This window comes from Amblyraja radiata, chromosome 1 (assembly GCF_010909765.2).
Source record: "Amblyraja radiata isolate CabotCenter1 chromosome 1, sAmbRad1.1.pri, whole genome shotgun sequence".
NCBI lineage: Eukaryota > Metazoa > Chordata > Chondrichthyes > Rajiformes > Rajidae > Amblyraja > Amblyraja radiata.
This window is the reverse complement of record NC_045956.1, coordinates 59696870-59710309: the sequence shown is the minus strand read 5'-3', so window position 1 is coordinate 59710309 and position 13440 is coordinate 59696870. Positions and strand designations below refer to the sequence as shown.

At 45.8% G+C, this 13440-nt stretch overlaps 1 protein-coding gene and 1 long non-coding RNA gene across 8 annotated transcripts in view; both read right to left on the bottom strand.

Moving 5' to 3' along the window:
• Window positions 1-13440, bottom strand: part of pdlim5 (PDZ and LIM domain 5) — a 206933-nt gene that overhangs the window by 111208 nt on the left and 82285 nt on the right. The window lies entirely within an intron of this gene.
• LOC116974252 lies at window positions 2324-13435 on the bottom strand. The gene is made up of 3 exons (XR_004412318.1): window positions 13425-13435; window positions 12044-12047; window positions 2324-2535 (listed from the first exon to the last, which is right to left on the bottom strand). It is a non-coding gene; the product is annotated as an uncharacterized LOC116974252 (long non-coding RNA).

Genomic DNA, 13440 nt, shown 5'->3' with positions numbered 1-13440 from the left:
TTTTGCATATCTTCGGTGTAACTAGCATCCACAAATATTTTTTTTTAATTGTTAATTCTAGGACAGGTTTAGAGGGGTATGGGTCAAACGCAGGCAGGTTGGACCAGTGGAGATGGGGCATGTTGGTCGGCATGGGCAAGCTGGGCCAAAGGGCCCGTTTCCACACGCTGTATGACTCTGTGACTCTATATCACTTTTACAGTACACCAGTAACAAAAGCTCATTGCCTTCACAGCCTGAGCACAGCCCCCCTGCCCCGCTCCTGCATCTGGTCTGGGTTAAACAGAGTTCCCTTTGGCCAACGTTTTCGTCAAGCAAAACGCTATAACAATTCTATTTATGGAAATAAAAGCAGAAGATTATTTTTCCATCAGACAGATGCGTTCCAAGTAGTTTACTGGGTCACTGAGTTCTAAATCCTTACTCTACATTTTTTTTTAAATTGGGATGGGGCTGGCGGTGAAGAAGAAATAAAAAGAGCCATTTGTTTCAGGAAACAGTATAATTCATATCACCAGGAAGTCCCTCAATCTCACATCCGACCTTGATCCCACACTAGAGATCGGTACACTACCATTACCCTGTGGGCATTTGGAATTATTATGCAGCTGTGCAAATGTGTCCCCTACAATGGAACATTTTTTTTTTAAAATCCTTTGCGAGTCTTTTTATAACTACCCAACTTTTGTTATCAATGGTAGTCATGACCTGCCGACAGGGTCCAATGTGTATGAATGTATTGACACAAGGATCTGTAGATGCTGGTTTACAAACAAGACACAAAGAACAGATAGAAACGTACCGCACAGGAACGGGTTCTACGGCCCACGATGTCTGTGGCGAACATGAGGCCAAGATAAGCTGATCTCCTCTGCTCGCACGTGATCCATATCCCTCCATTCCCTGCACATCCATGTGCCTACCAACAAGACTCTTAAACATCACTATCGTGTCTGCCTCCACCACCACCCCCAGCAGCGCGTTCCAGGCCCCCACCAACCTCCGTGTAAAAATACCTGTCCTGCACATCTTCTGTAAACTTTCCCCTTTCACCATAAATCTGTGCCTTCCAGTCTTTTCTACCCTGCGGAAAAGGTTCCCACTGTCTCCAGGTTTAATTCAAACTCTTGATCTTGCCATTGCCGAAACAATCTTTTAGTGAAACTACGCTGTGCACAAATCAGACCTTTACCTTAAATGACCGTGCTGGAGTAACTCAGCTGGTCAGGCAGCATCTCTGAGATTATGTATATGCGACGTTTCCTGTCTGAAACATCACCAATCCATTGTTGGTTTACTTTACTTTGGAGATACAGTGTGGAAACACCGAGTCCCAGCCGACCAGCGATCCCCGCACACAAACACTATCCTACACACTAGCGACAATTTACAATTATACCAAGCCACTCAGCCTACAAACCTGTACGTCTGTGGAAAATGGGAGGAAACCGGAGCACCCGGAGAAAACCCACGTGATCACGGGGAGAACGTACAAACTCCGTAAAGACAGCACCCGCAATCAGTATCGAACCCAGGTCTCTGGCGCTGTGAGGCTGCAACTCTATTGCAGCGCCCCTCTTTATACAAATACAGGCTTTCCCCCCCATCTCTCAGCAGATAAGTAGACGTCCCTGTATGCTCAGACCGTGAGCCAATGTCCCCAACAAACTCCGTGAGTGTGTAAATCACTGCTGCTTTATCCACCCGTTTCAGTGGCCGACGGCAGCGTTAAACGGTTGCTGATGTGATCACTCCAGCACAATAGTACTGAGCAAACTCACACAGGGTTCCTGCACCATTTACCTCAGCCCTTAACAGAGAATCCACAATTCTTTTGATGCCTCCTGACAGGAAACCATCCCCCTTCCCTTCATTAACGACTTTTCATGCTCTCTCTCACAAAACACATAAACACACGCAAGCACGAATGCGCACAATAACATTCACGCAGACATGCACACATGCATCCATAAATACGGGCATATCCACAGAACATGCACATGCAGACACACAGATACAGGCAGATACACACACCAAGAGATACACACACGCAAAGACACACACACACATACGCACAAAGACACAGTCACACATGCACACTGATGCAGATAAGCAGATAGACACACAAATATTATGACACATACACGCAGACACACACATAGAGGCAGACCCATATACACAGTCACATTGATACACACACAGATATACACACAGAGATACAAATGCACAGACACATACACACAGGTACGCACATGCAGACATACACAGTCACACGTACACATGCACACACTCACACAGACTTCCACGCATGCACAGACACACAGGCCACTGGCTGACAGCCACAAGACTGTGAAACTAAGCATTAGACAAGGCGCAGAGGGAGTTGTGTTTACAGCTCACAAGCCTGCTCTCTCACGCATTAACATCAAGGCTGACAGGATCCTTCAACTCAGCTCCAATTCCCTGTCTTCCCCCATAACCCAGACTCCCTCTACACCAAACATCTGTCTATCTCGGCCTGAATATATTCACTGACTACCCCACTCAGAGTTCCCTGGGTAGAAAGACCCAAAGACTGTTAAAACCACCTGAGAGAAGAAATTCCACCCTTAAAATGTGTATTCCCTTCTCTGCAACCCATGCCCTCTGGTTTAGTTTTAGTTTCGAGATACAGCGCGGAAACAGGCCCTTCGGCCCACCGAGTCCGTACTGACCAGCGATCCCTGCACACTAACACTACCCTACACACACTAGGGGCAATTTACACTTATACCAAGCCAATTAACCTACAAACCTGTACGTCTTTGGAGTGCAAGAGGAAACCAAAGATCTCGGAGAAATCTACGCAGGTCACGGGGAGAACAAATAAACTCCATACAGACACCACCCGTAGTCGGGATCGAGCCTGGGTCTCTGGCGCTGCAAGACAGCAACTCTGCCACTGTGCCACCCCTAGTTCTGGATTACTCTGTGATGGACAACATCCTCTCAGTATTCACCTGCTCAATATCACGTGCGCGTCAATACTCTCTTCTATCTAAGTTCCAACAGATGCTAAATCACTCTCAGAGACTCCCTGTGCGAGGGCGGCAGGATGGCGCAGCGGTTAGAGCTGCTGACTCACAGCGCCGGAGACCCGGGTTCAATCCTGACTACGGGTGCTGTCTGGACGGAGTTTGGACGTTCTCCCTGTGACCGCGTGGGCTTCCTCTGGGTGCTTTGGTTTCCTCCCACACAGGTAGAGTTATACAGCATAAACAGGCCTTTCAGCCCAACTTGTCCATGCCGACCAACATGCCCCATCTACACTGGTCCCACCTGCCTGTGTTTCGCCCATGTCCCTCTAAACCTATCCTACTGATGTACCTGTCCAAATGTTTTTTTAAGTGCTGTGATAGTACCTGCCTCAACTATCTCTAATGACAGCTTGTTCCATTTTCCTAAGATAGACACAAAATGCTGGAGTAACTCAGCGGGTCTGGCAGCGTCTCTGGGGAAAAGGAATAGGTGACGTTTTGGGTTGAGACCCTTCTTCAGTACAGCATTTGTGTAAAAATGTTGCCCCTCAGGTTCTTATTAAATCTTTCCCCTCACAAATCTATGTCCTCTAGTTCTTGATTTCCCTACTCTGTAAAAGACTGCATCTATCCTATCTATTCCTCTCATGATCTTATAAACCTTTATATATATATCCAGAAGATGTGCGGGTTTGTGGGTTAATTGGCCTCTATAAAATTGCCCGTAGTGTTTAGTGAGAAGAGGAGAATGTGGGATAACATAGAACTTCTGTGAACAGGTATCGATGGTTGGTGTGGACTCGGTGGGCTGAAGGGTCTGTTTGCATGCTGTAGCTCTGTGGGATGAGTGGTGTACCGCACACACCCGCTCCTCCTCCTCCCATCTTACTCCTCATGACCCTTCTCAGAACACTCAAAAGCAAAGTGATTGATTGATCGATTGAATTGATTAATTGAAAGATACAGCATGGAAACAGATCCTTGAGTCCACCCGTTGACCACACGATCACACATGTTCTATGTGATGCCACTTTCCCATCCACTGCCTCCACACTGGGAGCAATTTATTGAGGCCGATTAACCTTCAAACCCAGGAGAGACACAAAATGCTGGAGTAACTCAGCGGGACAGGCAGCATCTCTGGAGAGAAGGAGTGGGTGACGTTTCAAATCGAGACCCTTCTTCAGACAGTCAGTCTAAAGAAGGTTTTCGACCCAAAACATCACCCATTCCTTCTCCCCAGAGATGCTGCCTGTCCTGCTGAGTTACTCCAGCATTCAGGGTCTATTTTTGGTTTGAACCAGCATCTGCAAGTTCCTTCATACACGTTTAACCTACAAACCTGTACCTGTCCGGCAGAAGAAACAGATGCTTGAAAGCGCACACCTCCAGACTCAGGAACAGCTTCTTCCCTTGTGTTATCAGGTTTCTGAGCCGTCCTTACAAAAGCTAGGGTACTGTCCGATTCACCTCTACTCCATTGCGGACATTGGACTTTGTCCAAGGAACTGAAGCACTACAATGCTGAGAACTATATTCAGTTCTCTGCATTGATTGACTTGATTGTACTTATGGTGCATCTGATCTGTTTGGATAGCATGCAAAACACAAAGCTTATCACTGAACCTCAGTACATGTGGCAATAATAAAACCTAAACGGAAACTTAAATATTGTGCACCTTGAGGTTTTGAGCTTGGCTGAAAAAAATCATACGATAGAAGAGATTTGAGGACGTGCAGGTACTAACGCAACGTTTGAGAAACATTTAGACAGGTACATTGTAGGATATGTTTAGTAGGATATGACCAAACGCAGGCAGGTGAGACAAGTGTAGATGGGACATGTTAAGTCACGTGGGCAAGTGAGGCCAAAGGGCCTGTTTCCATGCTGTTTGACTCTCAGAGACTATTTAAAAGGAAAAAAATTATGCAGATCAATTACGTGAGCTTTGCCTTCCAGCTCTGGATTATTCTTTAAACAAAGTGTTTGTTCAATAATGTGAGCAAGAAAACAAATTAAATATTTACCAAATTGCCACCAACAGAAATTCATTCAGCATCTGAAATGAGGCAGGGAGCCAAGGATATACATATTTAAATCTAAAAACCTCTAATTTATAGGAAATCCTACTGCCAATCTGGGCTGTCATGGTGGCGTAGCGGTAGAGTTACTGTCTTACAGCGAATGCAGCGCCTGAGACCCGGGTTCGATCCTGACTACGGGTGCTGTCTGTACAGCTTGTAAGTTCTCCCCGTGACCTGCGTGGGTTTTCTCCGAGATCTTCGGTTTCCTCCCACATTCCAAAGACTTGTAGGTTAATTAGCTTGGTATAATTGTAAAATTGTCCCTAGTGGGTGTAGGATAGTGTTAATGTGCAGGGATCACTGGTCGGCACGGACCCGGTGGGCCGAAGGGTCTGTTTCCGTGCTGTATCTGTAAACTAAACTAAACTACTACTTCATCGATCCAGTGCCGCCAGGACACTGGGCCTTAAAGAAGGAAAATAAAACAGTGCCCATCTCCTGTGGCCAAGATGGGACTTTTCGGCGATTGATTGGAAGGTGCAAGATGGCGCTGGGATGTGGAGACTCTCTGTGTGCTGCGTGGGAAGAGGATTCATTGTATTCACATGCAGCATGATTTTACTGGAGAGCATGCACAACATGCTGTATATCTCTGTACACTTAACAATGAATAAACCAGTCAACCGTTCACACAGATAAATGCAACAAACACACGTGCCGGTTTGCAGGTTAATTGGTCACTGCAAATTGCCCCTCGAGTGTCGGGAGTGGATGAGAAAGTGGGATAACACAGCACCAGCGTGAATGGGTGGTTGACGGTCGGTGTGTACTTGATGGGCCGAAGGGCCCATTTCCATGCTGTATCATTCAATCAATGAATTCAACCTATCAATCTCCAACAAACACCAACGATTAGGGTTGAATTTCCAATTCCACCATAGTCGGAGAGATTCTGCACAGAAACAGGGCTTTCGTACTCAACATGGATTGTCAGAGGCTGGGGGGGAGACCTGATAGAAGTATATAAAATTATGAGAGGCACAGATGAGGTAGTTAGTCAGAACTTTGTTTCCCAGGGTGGAAATGCCAGAGACCAGAGGGCATAGCATTAAGGTGGGAGGGTCAAAGATTAAAGGAGATATGCGGGGCAAAGATTTCTTTGCACAGAGGGTGGTGGGTGCCTGAAACGCACTGCCAAGGAGGGGTGGTGGAAGCAGATACGATAGTGGCATTTAAGAGACTTTTAGATAGGCATGTGGATATACAGAAAATAGAGGGGCATTGATCATGTACAGGGAGATAATATAACTGCAGTTCGGAGACTTTTAGATAGGCACACAGATATGCAGGGTATAGAGGGATATGGGTCATGTGCAAGCAGATTAGATTAGTTTATCATGTTGGGCACAGACATTGTGGGCTGAAGGGCCTGTTCCTGCGCTGTACTGTTCTCATGAGTCCATATTGACCACCAACCACCCACTTACACTGATCCTATTTTATATTCTCCCCACATTCTCTTCAACTCAAATCAGGCCACTGCCACTGTGAGCTGGAATGATCTGACACACTCCAATTTTGGGATACTGAAAGCTTCCCATATGTCCCCCCATCTCCTGTAGAACTGATGCACTACAATACTAAGAGGTATATTCTGTATCTTCCCCTTCGCTCTACCTCTTGCACTAAACATTATTCACGTTATTCCCTTTATCATGCGTCTGTACACTGTGGATGCCTCGATTGTAAACATGTATCGTCTTTCTGCTGACTGGTTAGCACACAACAAAAGCTTTTCACTGTACCTCGGTACACGTGACAATAAACTAAACTAATCTCAACTCTTGTACTTGAGTTTGACTTGATTGTGCAGCATTTAATGATCTGCTTGGATAGCAAGCAAAACAAAGCTTTTTCACTACGACGGTACACGTGACAATAATAAACCTAAATAGTTAACCTAAACTCCCCAATGCTCGATGCTCAATACCAACCCTTACTGTGAGCAGTACATATAAATAATGGCAAACCGTATTGTAGGCAAACACCACAAGCAATTTTCTAATGCTTACATATCTAGAGCTCTAGGTCTCTTTAAGCTACAGTTGGCAACAGTGTGGTAAATATTTCATTTGTGCTGCTGTTCACACAGGAACCTTTAATGAATTAATTATTTATTTAATGAACAATCGGGCAGTGAAAGAGCAAAGTCGTTTTGTAGTTGTCTATCTTTTTTTTTTTAACAGATCACCAATGTGCGTCGAACTTGACACCAGTCCAACATGAGATTGTAATGCCGATCCACCCCTCACCGCTTTCCGCAGAGTCTGTTACATCTTCCCATCTCCACCCCTTTCCACAAAGACCGTTCCCTCCGCAACTCCCTGGTTAACTCATCCTTTCCCACCCAAACCACCCCCTCTCCAGGTACTTTCATCGTAGGTGATGCAACACCTGTCCCTATACCTCCTCCCTCGACTCTTTCCAGGGACTCAGACAGTCCTTTCAGGTAAGGCAGAGGTTCACTTGCCAACCTCATCTACTGTGTTCCGGGTGTGGACTCCTATATATCGGCGAGACCAAGCACAGGCTCGGCGGTCATTTCGCTGAACGCCTCCACTCAGACCGCCTTGGCCTACGCAATCTCCCAGTTGCCAAATATTTCAACTCCCCTTTGGAGCTTCGGAGGCTCCGGCTGCAGGCCCAGTGGACAGGAACATCGGGAGCTCCAGGTCCCTGGTGGGAGACGGCTTTTCGGAGCTCCCACAACGGCTGGAATTGCGGGGTTGAAAGGGCACGGAGCGTGGCCTAACATCGCCCGGTGCAGGTTAGTGGCCACGGGCACTTACCATGGTCCACCAGGGGCTCTAACATCGGAGCCCCAGTTCGCCTAGACGCTGCAGTTGGACTGCTGGACCGCTGGTTGGTCTGCTTGAACCGCGGGGTTTAAAGGACACGGAGCCGGGACCTAACATCGCCCGGCGTGGCTAAATGGCCACAGGACTTACCATCGTCCGCCAGGGGCTTTAACATCGGAGCCCCAGTTCGCCTAGACGCTGCAGTTGGACCGCGGGTGAAGAATAAAGGGAAGAGATAAGACTTTGCCTTCCATCACAGTGAGGAGGTGTTGGAGACTCACTGTGATGGATATTTATGTGTTAAGTGTGGGTCTTGTTTTTTTTTCGTAATGTAAAAAACTGTAGTAAATGTAATTTCATTCAAACCTAGGTTTGAATGACAATAAATAGCATTCCATTCCATTCCACTCCATTTTCATTCTGACCTCTCTGTCCTGAGCCTTCTCCACAGTCAGAGTGAGGCCACACACAAATTGGAGGAACAGCACCTCATATTCGCTTGGACAGCTTACAACCCAGTGGTATGAACGTTGATTTCTCTAATTTCAAGTAGCTCCTGCATTCCCACCCCTCCCCTCCCCCCCCATCCGTCCCCCACCCTAGTTGTCCTACCAGTTCCACTGTTCGCATCTTTATATCTCCCTTGTCACCTTCCCCGGCCAACAATGGGTCATTTGGGCTCTAAACTTCTTGATGTTGGGCCGAAGGGCCTGTTTCCACACTGTATGACTCTCTGACATCAAGGGAAAACCTGACATAATGTGTAAATTTGGGAGGGAGAGATGAGCTAAACAGTCAGAACCCTTTTCTCAGGGTGGAAATGTCAAAGACTAGAGGGCAGAGCTTTAAGGTGAGAGGGACAACGTTTAAAGGAGATGTGCAGGGCAAGTTTTTTTTTTTACACAGAGGTTGGTGGGTGCCTGGAACACGCTGCTGGGGGTGGTGGAGGAGGAGGCAAATACGATAGTGGCGTCTAAGAGGCTCTGGGAATGGAGAGATATAGATCACGTGCAGGCAGAGGAGATTAGTTTAACTTGGATTATGTTTGGCACGAAAATTGTGGTCAAAGGGTGTGTTCCTGTGCTGCACTGTTCTATGTTCAATGAAAGTGGTCCCAGACTTATTTGCCTGAGGGAGGTTTGAATATCTTCTCTCCTAGAGTTCCATACAGTAAACCCTTATTACAGACTTTATAACAGATTTCAGTGATAGAGCACTGGATGCTAGTTACACTGCAGAGGCTATTGAGAATTACAAGGCATTGAAATCGACAAGGCATTGATATTGACAAGATATTGATATTGACAAGTTATTGATATTGACAAGGCATTGATATTGACAAGCCATTGATATTGACAAGTTATTGATATTGACAAGGCATTGATATTATTGTGTATTAATGATTTGGATAAGGGGATCGAAGGCTTTGTGGCCAAGTTTGCAGATTATGCTAAGATAGGTGGAGGGGCAGGCAGTGTAGAGGAAGCAAGGACTCTGCAGAAGGACTTGAACAGGTTAGGAGAGTGGGCAGAGAAGTGGTAAATGAAATTCAGTGTAGCAAAGTGCGGAGTCATGCATTTTGGTAATAAGAATAAAGGCGTAGATTATTTCCTAAATGGAGAGAGAATCCAGAAATCGGAGGTGCAAAGGAACTTGGGAATGCTGGCGCAGGACTCCCAGAAAGTTAATTTGCAAGTCGAATCGGTAGTAAGGAAGGCAAATTCAATGCTAGCATTTATATCAAGAGGACTGGAATACAAAAACAGGGATGTAATGCTGAGGCTCTATAAGGCGCTGGTCAGGCTGCATTTGGAATACTGTGGCAAATTTGGGCCCCATATCTGAGGAAGGATGTGCTAGCTCTGGAGAGGGACCAGAGGAGGTTTACAAGAATTATTCCAGGAATTAGCGAGTTTGCATATGATGAGCGTTTGACTGCACTGGGCCTCTACTCGCTGGAGTTCAGAAGGTTGAGGGCGGACCTCATTGAAAGTTACGGAATAATGAAAGGCATAGATAGAGTGGATGTGGAAAGGATGTTCCCACTGATGGGAGAGTCTAGGACCAGAGGTCATAGCCTCAGAATTAAAGGGCGCTCTTTTTTTAAAAGGAGGTGAGGAGGAACTTCGTTAGTCAGAGGGTAGTTAATCTGTGGTACTCATTGCCACAGAAAGCTGTGGAGGCCGTCAGTGGATATTTTTAAGGCAGAGATAGACATATTCTTGATTAGAACGGGTGTCAAGGGTTAGGCAGGAAAATGAGATTAGGAGGCAGAGATCAGCCATGATTGAATGGCAGAGTAGGCTCGATGGAACGAATGGCCTATGCGAATGGCCTAATTCTACTATAACTTGAGAACGTGATATTGACAATGCCTTGATATTGATACACTTATGAACAGTTATAACAAGAGTTTACTGTACATCCATATGATCTACCCAAAGACATAAGTGGCGAAGACAGAACATTGGCTTAATTTCTGAACTGAAAGGGAGAGCTGTTCCAGAATGATGTGTGTTGGTCTTGAACCCACAACCTTCTGCTGCAGAGGCGAGAGAATTACCACTACCCCAGCTGTTGCACTGTATTTCAAAGCAAGAAACAGAAATCGTACTGGGCTGAGAAGTTTATTCCTGGGGAAAAAAATATTCTTCTTCCTCATAAATATTATGTGTCTGCTGTATATTTGTGCATGTGTGTCTCAAAATGAAATCCTAAAGCGTTCCAATTAAAACAACATTCGATATTATGAGAAAAAGCTAAAACAACATTCTTCAAGTTGTAGTTTAAAATTCCATTAATCAAGTTGTCCAAACAAGTCATCTCCAGCTATCTTGGAAGCCATGTCATCACATCAGTGTCCATTTACAAATGTGCATTTAAAAGTTCTCCCATCTGTCTAAATCATTGGCATCAGTGCCTCAGAGTTGACATTTCAAGTCAGGAACCCTCAAGGATGTTCTCAAAGCCTCCTTGACAGAAATCCAACAGCCCCCACCAACGCGAGAACCCTTTGGCCCTTGACATCGTCAAGAGGAGGACTATGATTTGGAACATGACCAAGAACACAGAGTCTATGCGTCAGGAGTACAGAGATCTCACGAGTTTTTACGAGGATGTTGCCAGGACTCGAGGGCCTAAGCAATAGGGAGAGGTTGGGCAGCATGAGGTGCAGATGGAGTCAATGGAAAGGAGGCTGGTTTGTGATGGTCTGGGCTGCGTCCACAATTCTCTGCAATATCACAATTCTGCAATGTTCCTGTCTAATCTATTGAATGTTGTTATTGTACCTGCCTCAATCACTTCCTCGGGCAGCTTGTTCCATATACCTACCAGTCTCTATGTGATAAGTTGCCTTATTAAATCTTGTCCCACTCATCTTAAACCTGTGTCTGGCTCTTGATTCCCCTACTCTGGGTAAAAGACTTTCGGTTAGTTTAGAGATGGGAGCCCACCAGAGTCCGCGCCAATCAGTGATCCCTGCACACTAACACTATCCTACACATACTAGGAACAATTTACAATTTTACCAAAGTCAATTAGTCTGCAATCCTGTACATCTTTGGAGTGGCTTTGTATATCTTTAGAGAATCTGCCTGTCCATTCCCCTCAAAACACCTCTATAAGAAGGTCTGAAGAAGGGTTTTGGCCCGAAACGTTGCCTATTTCCTTCGCTCCATAGATGCTGCTGCACCCGCTGAGTTTCTCCAGCATTTTTGTGTACCTCTATAAGATCACCCCTTGGTCTTCTGCACTCCAAGGAATGAATCCCTTTATCCTGTGTCTGTACTATGTTGATGGCTCGATTGTAATCATGTGTAGTCTTTCCGCTGACTGGATACCACGCAAAAAAAAACAAAAACCTCACACTGTACCTTGGTACACGTGACAATAATAAGCTAAACTGAACATGGATAGGAAAGGTTTGGAAGGATGTGGGTCAAACGCAGGCAAATGGGACTAGCTTAAGGGTCTGTTTCCATGCTGTGTGACTCTAAATGGAACTTGGTGAGAGATCTGCTGTGGTCTTGAGTAAAGTTTGCCTCTTGACCTTTTGAATAGTGCTGGTGCTGATATTCTGTCTGCTTATAAATAGAAGGAAGGTTTGACGTTCTGCACCGAGTTAACACGAGATGATATTACCTTGCTCCAGGCTGCTTGCAGGGCTGTTGACAAATATCGAATCTGCAAGTGTTTGCAAAAGTACGTCCACAGATTCCGGCTTCCACAAGACCACAGTGCCTTTGGATATTTTATAATTGATAAATCGCAGAGACAGGGCTCAGCCCCAATTTTCTTGATACAGTGTTCCAGGCCGACAGTTTCATCAACGGCTATGTTTTGTTTTTAAAAAAAAGCTTTTCTTTAATAAAAGAAGAAATATCAGTCTGAAGTTTAGATGTGAGATACATCACGGAAACTGGCCCTTCGGCCCACCGAGTCCACGTCGACCAGCGACCCCCGTACACTAGCACTATCCTACACACTCGGGACTATTTACAACCTTTACTGAAGCCAATTAACCTACAAACCTGCACATCTTTGGAGTGTGGGAGGAAACCGGAGCACCCGGGGAAAACCCACGCAGTCACGGGGAGAACGTCCAAACTCCATATAGACAGCACCTGCAGTCAGGATCGAACCCAGGTCTCTGGCGCTGTAAGGCAGCAACTCTACCGCTGCACCAGCTTGCCGCCCCCCAAGACGAAGATATCCATGAAGAAGGGTCCTGACCCAAAATGTCACCCATCCTTTTCCTCCAGAGATGTTGCCTGATCTGTTAAGCTACTCCAGCATTTTGTGTCTGTATTTTTATTACTTTATTTCTTGTTTACAGTTTGCAGCACCACCCAGATTGGTAGCTCCAACCAGTCCTAAAAATCACTGGTCCTGCACCATCATAGAACATAGAACAGGACAGCACAGGACAGGCCCTTCAGCCCACTGGGTCTGTGCCGAACATGAGGCCAAGTTAGGCTAATCTACTCTGCCTGCGTAAGATCCATATCCCTTCGTTCCCTGCATATCCATCTGCTCATCTAAAAGTCTTTTAAACCCCACCATCATATCTGCCTCCACCCTGGCAGCGCATTCCAAACACCCACTACAGTCTGTGTAAAATATCTTGTCCTGCACACCTCCTTTGGACTTTCCCCCACTGAATTTAAAGCTATGCCCTCTACCCTTGACATCTCCACCCATGATATCTCAACCTTGAGTAAATAATTTAGACTGCCTATCATATCTACGCCTCTCATAATCTTACACATTTATATCAGGTCTCTCCTCAACCTCTGAACTCCACAGAAAGCAACTGCACACCAGGGTAGACACAAAGTGCTGGAGTAACATAGAAACATAGAAAATAGGTGCAGGAGTAGGCCATTCGGCCCTTCGAACCTGCACCGCCATTCAATATGATCATGGCTGATCATCCAACTCAGTATCCCATACCTGCCTTCGCTCCATACCCTCTGATCCACAAGGGCCACATCTAATTCCTACTTAAATATAGCCAATGAACTGGCCTCAACTACCTT